Here is an 11,880-nt window from a genome sequence, read left to right as displayed (position 1 = left end):
CCAGCTGCTTTGTTTACCTAAGCAAGCCTGGGCAATGGCGGTCACCCCTCCCCCAACCTCGCTGCCACCTTGCAGTTTGATCTCAGACTGCTGTGCTAGCACTCAGCAAGACTCTGTGGGCATAGGACCCTCTGAGCCAGGTGCGGGATATAATCTCCTGGTGCGTGGTTTTTTAAGCCCATCAGAGAAGCGCAGTATTAGTGTGGAAGTGACCCGATTTTCCAGGTGCCGTCTGTCACCCCTTTCTTTGACTAGGAAAGGGAACTCCCTGACCCCTTGCACTTCCTGAGTGAGGCAATGCCTTGCCCTGCTTCGGCTCGTGCATGGTGCGCTGCACCCACTGTCCTGCGCCCACTGTCTGGCACTCCCTAGTGAGATGAACCCAGTACCTCAGATGGAAATGCAGAAATCACCCATCTTCTGCATCACTCACACTGGGAGCTGTAGACCGGAGCTGTTCCTAGTCAGCCATCTTTCCTGCCAGCCAAAAACTTTTATCACTTCTAAAGGAAACCTGATGCCCGTTAGCAGTCACTCTACGTTTGCCCTTTTCCTGTCTCTATTCTCCTTTTATTTTAAGATTAAAATACCAGCTATAGCCTAGAAATTCCAAAGGACATTGTCTAGAGAAACAGATAACAAATCAATACATAAATGAATGAACTTTAAGAATAGTGTGGCATTGCTATTTTCATTGTGCTTTAGTTATTTTCAGTGGCATGTATCTGTAGCCCCACAGATTGCAGTAAATGTAACACTTTCATTCAATGAACAGTACTGTTAGCATAAATCTATTTCCGCTCTAACTGTATAAATTTTCATTTGGTTATTTGTACTAAACTCATAGTCAGAAGGTTTCTCTGGAGTTAATGCAGAAAAGTAAATGTCGTGGAAATAGCCTATGGGGTTGATTCCATCTGAAGGTCTCCAGACTTTTTGTGAGGAGAAGCCACTTTTCATTTCCCTAGATATGAAGTCCCCCAGGGTTGTTAGGGAGGTGCAGACATTAAAGAATGTGAATAGGATACAGGAGAGGGCACCAAGTACTGTGCTGGGCACTTGACACATATTTTATGTATACTTTGCAATAATTCTGAAAGACATTTATCATCCATACCTTATAAATAGAGAGAAATGAGAAGATTGAAGCACAAAGAGGTTAAATAACTTGCCCAACCTCAAACAGCTAGTAAATTAGAGAACTGAGGTTCAAACCTCAGGCATTATTTCTTCTACACCATTCTGATAAATATGAGGCACATTAATTAATTTTCCTGATAAAAAGGGGACATCTATGTATTCTGGGGATCTCCAGATAAAAGTAAATCAGAAAAATGTTTTAAAATATTAGTCCATTCTCACATTGCTATAAAGAAATGCTTGAGGCTGGGGAGGTTTAATTGATTCATGGTTCCGCATGCTGTACAGGAAGCATAGCTGGGGAGGCCTTAGGGAGCTTTTGCTCATGGCGGAAGGCAGAGCCAGAGCAGGCGTCTTCACATGGCCAGAGCAGGAGAAAGAGAGGGGGGAGGTGCCACACACTTTTAAACAAACAGATCTCATGAGAACTCACCCACTATACAGTACCAAGTAACGGATGGTGCTAAACCATTCCTGAATGATTCACCCTCATGATCCAATCACCTCCCACTAAGCCACACCCCAAACATTGGTGATTACCATTTAACATGAGATTTGAGTGTGGCCACAGATCTAAACCATATCAGTAGGATAGCTCAGCAAATGAGAGCACTCCATAAATATAATACACTTAGAGCAAATCTCACAAGTAAAATGCTGTTATAAAAGGAATGTATTTATTTACTGACTCTTAACTCAAAGGTAAATGTCCATAGCTAAGATGAAGTCAATAAGGTGAAAAGAGCTTTAATTGAAGCAGTTTTGTTTACATAATTTAATTGGCTGTAAAATTCTCTTCAAAGAACTGGGACAGCTCTTCATAAAAATCTAAAAGCGGTATTAATATATAAAATAAGGGAACAATGCATACATAGCTTGACTTACAATTTCAAAATAAATTTATTTTTTCTGTAAGATTGTGAATTTCTAAAAATTTCTGGGTTTGCCCTTGAAATTTTTCAAATACTTTGAGAAGTTCTAGGCACTTCTATGTAAGAACTAGGGTGAAAACAAGAGTAAAAGGGAAATGTAAACTCCCTTAGGTATCCAGCTAGCTAATAAGGCCTTCCCGCTGTGTAAGACAGCAAACCTGAGTCAGGAAGGAGAGTAGAGGAGACAGGCAAGGAAGATCCAAGTTCATTGCTTCAGTTGTAAAAAAGTAAATCTTCTGGAATAATTAGTTGATTTGGGCCAATAAGTTAATTATGGGTGTTCTGAGCTTGCTTGGAGTTTGAAACGTGGAAGCTGGAGAGGAAAATGGTCCTCCTCTTTCTGGGGAAGAGGACTATGGAACTTTGAGAAGGAAGCACTTGGAGAATGAGTGAATGAAGGGTTAAAATAAGTACCCCCTTCAGCAACCAATTGGTACAAATGTGATCAAGACTGAAAAAGTTGGTTTCAACATTTTTTAATGTTAGCTGTCAGCATGCTCATGCAAGATTTTGTTGATATTATTCACACCATCTTTATAGTTCAAGCTTCTTTCAAGCATTCATTCTTTCAGTAACCATTCCCTCAAGGACTACCATGTACCAAGCCTTGAACCAGGTCTTGGGAATACAAGATAAATTAAGCTTGCCCTCTGGTCTCCAGTAGCTTACGGTCCTATTTATCTTAAATAATAAATGTTTCATAACAATTGCTTTCTCTTTTTGGCTTTGTGAATATAAGAAAGCCTTAGGAGGGTACTAAGGGTCAATAAGGGTACTAAGGAGTCAATAAGGTACTAATAAGTCAATAAGGAGCCTTATTATATAATAAGGAGACAAATGAATCTTTCAGAATCCACAGTAGACTGGTTAACTACTGACAGACTGGTGCTGGTAAAATATTTCCATTTTGTCACTGGAAGTTTCCCTCTCTCTCTCTCTCTCTCTCCCCCCACTGCCCCATCTCTTTCTCCCTCCCTCCCCCTCCTTTTCCCTCTCCCCCACCCACCACCCTTCTCCACACCTCTCTTCTCATTTCACTTCTCTCACCCCTCCTCCTTATTTCTCTTTCAGCAATCCATCCTTGCATTTTTGTCCTTGTTGCTGTTTTTGTAACTTGGGTTGAACATACTGAAATGACAAATGTATTTTTCCACATGTTACATATCCAAAGCGATAGGCATGCCATGGTCATCACTGGTCTCAAGGGTCAAACAGTTCAAATGATTAGACAAACAACATATGGGACATGTGGACAGATCAAGGTAATAATATGGCTAATTGTCACAGAGACTGACCTAGAAGAAACAGTGCAATTGTGCTACAGATTTATAGAAACTTAGGGTATATTATCAATCCAAATGGACTTAGGGATCCAACTACTTATGACTCTACATTCTCAGATGATAAATAAGATGAATAAAGTGGCTTTTAAAATGTTCCACCAGCTACACTTTTAAAAATTTTGAGTGCATCAATCTATTTTCACCCACATTTAATCATATAGCAGTGATTAAAAACACAAGCCTGGAGAGAGGCCAAGGTTTGATCCTTGTTTACTAGGCCATGTGACCTTGGATAAGGTACTTCTCATCTCTGAGCTTCAGTTTCTTTGTCTGGGTTATTGTAAGGATTAAATGAGATAATGCATGTAAAGCATTCAGCAATGGGCCTGGAATATAGTATAGTCAGTTAATATTTGTGATTTTAATGGAATCACTATCATTATAAACAACTCAAATCAAAGTAATCCAAATAAATCAGTCACACACTATATTATTCTGTGTTGTCACTTTATACTAAAACAAGATAAATGTAGTTTTGCATAATGTACTGTCAGGATAAATAAAATATTTTCTCTGGACAAGTGGTTCATGTTCACATTTCTGCAAATGTAAAATAGGAACTATACCTCCTTACAGGTAGTTGTGAAAATTGTATGAGAATACATGTATGTAGAGTGCACAGAACAGACACCAAGTAAGGGCTAGCAATTGTGCACATTGTTGCTGTGGTTGTTTTTCTTATTATGGAGATGTTTAAAGTTAATAATATGAACTATTATTATTAAATATAATCATCATTGTTAATAATTATCCAAAACTCCCTAAGTTTTTCTGATCAAGTTTTTGGCTTCTAAACAAAGAAATGAACTGAAATGTGGCCTTGTAAAGACTAAGAATTTGGAATGAAAGACACAGACTCTATAGACAATCTATAAATAACTAAAAGTCAGATCATGTCATTCCCCCCCGTTCAAAAGCCCCCAGTGGCTACTTCTCTTAATATAGCTTACAAGGCCTTACATGATTTGTTGACTCTCTTCCTATATGACTCCTAGCTGACCCACACTCACAACAACATCACCACTACTTCTGAGACCCCCATCTCCCACCTCTTTCTTCTGGTTTACTTCACTTAAATCACACTGGCATCCTTGGTATGCCTCCTGCTCCTTAAGCACACTCTGCCCTCAAGGCCTTCAAAAATGCTATCCCCACTATGTGGAATATTCTTTTCTCAAATGGCCACATGGCCAACTCCCTCACTTCTTTTACATCTCTGCTCAAACATCATCTTATTAAAGAGGATTTCTCACCCCTAACTAAAATACCACCCATATTCTGCTTTTTCACCATAGCCCTTATCACCACCTAACATAGTACACACACACACACACACACACACACACACACACACACACACATAATCATGTTTTTTTTACTGACTTTCCCCTCATTTAAGAAACTAATCTTTATTAACAGCAATTTTGCCTCTTTGGTTCATTGAGGTATTCTTAGGTCCTAGGACCAAATCTGACACAAAATAGGAGCTCAGTAAATATGTGTTGAATGAATGACTGTCACTTAAAACAAATCTGTCCTTCAATTATGGAAGTGCTTTTTATTACATTGAAACAAAGGACCAGACAGAATATTCTCATATTAGTTACACTTAAATTTTTAACAACTTTTGCTTTCAAAAATTTAACTTAAATAGGGATTTTTAAACTAGTATGGTGCTAAAGATTGTTTCTATTTGTTTTCATTGTTATTATTGTTCGTAGTTTGAAAATAATACCACCTGTTATGGCAAACATTTGTCATCATTGGACTTTGATATATTAACATTTCAAAGTCTATTTCAAGTCAGTAATGAAATGAAACTGAGGCTCTCTTTGGCTTAATAAATTTATCAGCTGTGGAGCAAGAGTTCTATTTGTAGTGTTTGAATTTTAGAATATTTCATACCAAATAAAATATTAAAAGTGGATTTTAATTATTCAACTACTGTTACTAGAGTTAAAACCTCATAACTATTTGTCAAAATGTCTAATTGTCCATAGTAAGGTAAATTGTCTGATGTCTGTTCCGCAAGCTGGAATACAATAAAATTAATTTTTTTGGAAATTTTTTTGCAGAGACACAGTCTGGCTATGTTGCCCAGGCTGATGTTGAACTCCTGGCCTCAAGCAATCTTCCCACCTTGGCCTCTCAAAGTGTTAGGATTACAGGTGTGAGCCACTACATCTGATGTAATCAAATTATTTCTAAGCTACAATTTTCATTTCATCTGATGTTGGGTATGGAAGCTTAGAACCTCCACCAACTCATCTATTCATTCACTAAAAAAGCATTTCTTGGGCATCTATTTTTATGTGTTAGGCAATGGCCAAACTCTGAAGTGTGACACAACAATGACCAAGAAGGTTTCAGCTCATAGAAGAAAGTCTAACTCTATTGAGGGAGATGAATATAAATATCAATGCTGAACAGGCATGCAAAATGGGGAAGGAACACTGACTCTTTTTAGGAAGAGGTTTCAGAGGGGAAGTAATTTTGAGCCAGGTCATAAGGATTAATACAAGGTTTAACAGGCTGAAGAATAAGAAAGAAATTTAAGCAGAAGAATGCAAAGGTGAGGAGGTACAAACTGATTGGAACTTTTAAGGAAATGAGAAGGCATTTGGTTGGACAGGGCTTGGACAACTGTTTCTCAAATGGAGAACTGCTTATCAACTGTCATAGAATCACCGTAGTTCATAAGACCTCCAATTCCTGGAAGCTCCTGCCAGACTTCAAAAGATAAGTCCCAAGCAGCTGCAAGTTTATTTTCATTTTTAATTTTAATTTTTGTGGGTACACAGTAGGTGTATATATTAATGGGGTACTTGAGACATTTCAAAACAGGCATGCAAGGAGTAATAATAACATGATGTAAAATGAAGTATTCATCCCCTCAAACACCTATGCCCCATATTATAATTGAATTATACTCTTAGTTTTAATAAAATGTACAATTAAATTATTATTGAATACAATCACTAGATTGTGCTATCAAATACTAGGTTTTATTCATTTTTTTCTAACTTGTCTTTTGTACCCATGAACCATCCTCATATTCCCCCCACCCACCATTACCCTGCCAAGCCTCTGGTAACCATCCTTCTATTCTCTCTCTGTGAGTTTAATTGTTTTGATTTTTAGATCACACAAAGAAGTGAGAAGATGCAATGTTTGTCTTCCTATGCCTGGCTTATTTCATTTATCATAAGGACTTCCGGTTCCATCCGTATTGTTGCAAATGACAGGATCTCATTCTTTATGGCTGAATAGTCCTCCATTGTGTATCTGTACCACATTTTCTTTATTCATTCATCTGTTGATGAACACTTAGGTTGCTTCTAAATCTTGTCCATTGTGAACAGTGCTGCAATAAACATGGGAGTGCAGGTATCTCTTTGATATACTGATTTCCTTTCTTTTGGGTATATACCCAGCAGTGGGATTGCTGGATCATACGGTAGCTCTATTTTTAGTTTTTTGACACAATTCCAAACTGTTTTTCATAGTGATTGTCTAATTTATATTCCCACCAACAGTGGACAGTGTTCCCTTTTCTCCACATGCTCCCCAGATTTGTTATTGCCTGTCTTTTGGATTAAAAGCCATTTTTACTGGGGTTAGGTGATATCTCATTGTAGTTTTGATTTTCATTTCTATAATGATTAATAATGCTGAGCATCTTTCCATATGCCTATTTGCCATTTGTATGCTTTCTTTTGAGAAATATCTATTGAAATCTTTTGTCTATCTTTGGATCGAATTATTAGGTTTTTTTTCCCTGTAGAGTTGTTTGATCTCCTTATATATTCTGGTTATTAATCCCTTGTCAGATACGTAGTTTGAAAATATTCTCTCCCATTCTGTGGGTTGTCGCTTCACTTTGTTGAATTTTTTTCTTTGCTATGCAGAAGCTTTTAAATTTGATGTAATATTAGTCTATTTTTGCTTTGGTTGCCTGTGCTTGTGGGATATTGCTCAAGAAATTTGTGCCTAGAACAATGTCCTGGAGATTTTCCTCAGTGTTTTCTTGTAGTAGTTTCATGGTATGAGATCTTAGATTTAAGTGTTTAATCCATTTTGATTTGATTTTGCATGTGGCTAGAGATATGAGTATAGATTCATTCTTCTACATATGGATATCCAGTTTTCACAGCACCATTTATTGAAGAGACTGTCTTTCCCCCAGTGTATGTTCTTGTCATCTTTGTCAAAAATGAGTTTACTATAGTTGCGTGGATTTGTTTCCATGTTCTCTATTCTGTTCCATTAGTTTATGTGTCTGTTTTTATGCCAGTATCATGCCATTTTGGTTACTATAGCTCTGTTGAATAACTTGAAGTCAGGTAATGTGAATCCTCCAGTTTTGTTCTTTTTTGCTTAGGATAGCTTCGATTATTCTGGATCTTTTGTGGTTCCATATAAATTTTAATATTGTTTTTCATATTACTGTGAAGAATGTCATGGGTATTTTGATAAGGATTGCATTGAATCTGTAGATTCTTTAGAACAGTATGGACATTTTAATATCGATTCTTCCAGTCCATGTACATAGAATATCTTTCCATTTTCTGGTGACCTCTTCAATTTCTTTTATCAGTGTTTCATAGTTTTCATTATAGAGGTCTTTCACTTCTTTTATTAACTTAATTCCGAGCTGTTTAATTTTACCTGTGGCTATTCTAAATGTGATTTTTTAAAATTTCTTTTTCATATTCTTCACTGTTGTCATATAGGAATGCTACTAATTTTTGTATATTGATTTCTATCCTGCAAATTTACTGAATTTGTTTATTAATTCTAATAGTTTTTGAGGAGTCTTTAGATTTGTTAAAATATAAGACAATAGTATATTCAAGGAAGGATAATTTGACTTCATCTATTCCAATTTGTATGCCCTTTATTTCTTTCTCTTTGTCTGATTGCTCTAGCTAGGATTTCCAGAACTATCTTGAATAACTGTGGTGAAAGTGGGCATCCTTGATGTGTTTTACATCTAAAAGGAAGGTCAGCCAAGGTGGCTCTCGCCTGTGATCACAGCACTTTGGGAGGCCGAGGCGGGTAGATCGCCTGAGGTCAGGAGTTTGAGACCAGCCTGGCCAACATGGTGAAACCCTGTCTCTACTAAAAATACAAAGTTAGCCAGGTGTGGTGGCCTGCGCCTGTAGTCCCAGCTACTCAAGAGGCTGAGGCAGGAGAATCACTTAGAACATGGGAGGCAGAGGTTACAGTGAGCCGAGATCACACCACTGCACTCCAGCCTGGGCGAGAGAGTGAGACTCGGTCTCAAAAAATAATGTTAAATTAAATTAAATTTAATTTAAATTTAAAAAGATCTAAAAGGAAGGGCTTTCAGTTTTTCCCCATTAAGTGTGGTACTAGCTGTTGGTCTGTCATACATGGTTTTTATCATGCTGAGTTGTTTCCCCTATCTCCAGTTTTTGAAGGCTTTCTTATTGTGAAACGATGTTGGAATTTTTCAAATGCTTTTTCAACATATTGAAATGATCGTGTTGTTTTTGTCCTTCATTCTGTATCAAATTGATTGATTTGTGTATGTTGAATGATCCTTGCATCCCAGGGATAAATCTCACTGAACGATCTGTTTTACGTATTGTTGAATTCGGTTTGCTAGTAATGTCTCATTTTTCATCTCCAGCTTCATTTATTAGATCTTCTCTTTTTTCTTAGTCCAGCTAAAGGTTTGTCAATTTTGTTTAACTTTTCAAAAAATAAACTATTTTTTATTTATGTTTTGTGTTTTTTATTTCATTTATTTGTGCTCTGATCCTTATTATTTCTTTTATTTTACTAATTTTGGGTTTTGTTTGCTGTTTCATCATTTTGTTGTTTATTTGGAGGTTTCTTTTCTTCTTTTTTTTATGTAGGCACTTATAGCTGTAAATGTCCCTCTTAGTACTGCTTTGGCTGCATCTCGTATGTTTGTTGTGTTTTCATTTTTTATTTGTTTTAAGAAATTTTTAAGTTTTCTTCTTAATTTCTTCATTGACCCACTGATCATTGAGGAGCACGTTTAATTTCCATGTATTGATATAGTTTCTGAAATTCCTCTTGTTGTTGATTTCTAGTTTTATTCTATTGTGATCAGAATAGATTCTTGACATTATTTTAATTTTTTGAATGTTTTAAACATATTTTGTGACCTATTGTGTGGTCTGTTCTTGAGAATGACCCATATGCTGAGGAAAAGAATATTTATTCAGCAGCCATTGGATGAAATGTTCTGCAAATATTCATTTGGTTCATTTGATCTATAATACAAAACCTGTAGTTTTAATGAGTTTCTGAATTGATTTTGATGCACACTAAATTTAAGAACCAGATGCCTTTTGGAAGTGGTGGTGAGAGGAAAAAGAAAGCAGAATTGCAGAACAGTAAGACTGGAAATATATACATTGAAGCATTATTATAAAGGCCCTTTATAATCCTACTATGGAGCATAGATTTAATCTACTGACAATGGAAAAGAGTTTTAGCCAGAAAATTCACACAATTAGGTTTTATCTTAAAAGAAATAATCAGTCCACAATGGACAGGATGGGTGGGTATGAAAGAAATTAGAGTTATGCCGACAAATTAGGATGAATATTGTAAAAGTTCACACTCTATGCTTCTCATCAACCTCTAATATGACTCAAAATGTGTCAGAAAAGAAGACTTTGAAAAAATAACTATGGTCATGGCATGTACAGAATGTATTGTTTGGTTTGAAGGAAAGACTCGTTAGTTTAATAATCTACTTATTGTCACTTCCAATAAAATGTCTGTCATTTTCTCCTTATGCTGTAATCTATACAAAAACAGTGTGAATCTGTAGAAATAAATTGATTTTAGTTTTCATATAAATTTATTTTGCAAAACAATTGTCCAGAAATAACTTCTGATTTACATTTTCTATCGATACTTCTTTAAGGCTAATCTCTTTAACAGGCTCTCTCTAATTCACTCATAATTGTTGTGAATCACCTCAAGCTTATCATATTTCTAACAAGATGTCCTTTTGTAACTACCTTCCATTCCTCCTGAATTTCTGAGCTTTATGTTTTCTACCTGTGTGAAATTATCTCTGTGAAATTCGAGAGTAAAAGTTTATTTATTATTTTTTCCTCTCTAGGTCAATCCAATTCTACCAGCTGAAGTTCATAGAAACTTTGTGTTTATGAGATTCTTTTTAAGGAATATGTCTCAGGGCAATCTAACTCAATAAAAAAGGTAATGATCATAATTATTTCTATTCACACACACATACATACACATATACATATGTGTATATGATTGCTAATATTTCAATTGTTTCTTGAGATATTAATACTATTACTAATAATAACTGTATTAATAATAGCTGCCATTTCTTAGGTGCTTCCTATGTGTTAGGAATTGTACTATATAAGCACTTTGCAAGCATCACTGTGTATAATATAACCCTTATAACAACATTTTGAGGTAGAAATTTTTATGAGTCTCACATTACAGAAATCTGGGAAAATTTGACTAATGTCACTCAGTTGATAAGTGACAGAGACAGGATTGGAATTCAGATCTGCTTGCCTTGGGAAATAACATTCTTGATCTCTATTCTCCACTGTCTTGGCTCAATTTAACTAGATCCGGTTTCCTTTATGGATATATATATTGCTATGATAATGATTCATTAACATGCTCCTTCCATTCCATTGTTTTAAGTATCAATGGTTTCAATAATACTGAATTTCAAAGGTCCAGAGATTGGGGATTTTCCTTGAGACTACCTTAACCTACTATGAGTTATTCTTCATAAAAAATGCAAACATTAATTTCTTATAAGTGTCCTAAACTTTTTCATACATGTGTTCTTTTCATAGGGATAATTTATCACAAATGTACAAGCCTGCTTCCCCCTTCCCTTGGCAATTATTGCTGACATAGAGAGTTCTCAAAGGGAACTGCAGTCCACACTGATATCACTTCAGAATTCAGAATATTAACATAAGGAATAGCAGACTTGGATGAATGTCTTGTTATATGAATTTTGAGCATACACTTTACTTCATCAAACAGTAATACTAGAAATATTTTACATTAATATTTTCAAGTTCTTTCACATTTAAAATCTTGTTCAATATTCACAAAAACAAAGCCAGCAAGACAGAAATTATCTTGATTTTCACATGGAAATTAGGACTCAAAACAGTTAAGTGATTTAGTCAAAATGTCATGGTTAATCTCCTGTACCCAATCTTAGTTTTCTTCTGGCCTCTTATGTATTTTTGCACAATGAATTTTTTACAAAGTATATGATAATTCACAAGAAGATAAATAATAATAATAGACATTATTCGTTATATCAGTCCCCAAGTTAGAATTTTTGCATAACACATTTATGATTATCAAAACAACCTTATAGAGCAGGTATTATTATACACACATTTCAGCTGAGATAAATAGGTAGTACAGCTAAGAAGTGGCAA

Source organism: Pan troglodytes, chromosome X (genome assembly GCF_028858775.2).
Source record: "Pan troglodytes isolate AG18354 chromosome X, NHGRI_mPanTro3-v2.0_pri, whole genome shotgun sequence".
Lineage (NCBI taxonomy): Eukaryota > Metazoa > Chordata > Mammalia > Primates > Hominidae > Pan > Pan troglodytes.
The sequence above is the reverse complement of the archived record's forward strand: the minus strand, read 5'-3'. Positions refer to the sequence as shown.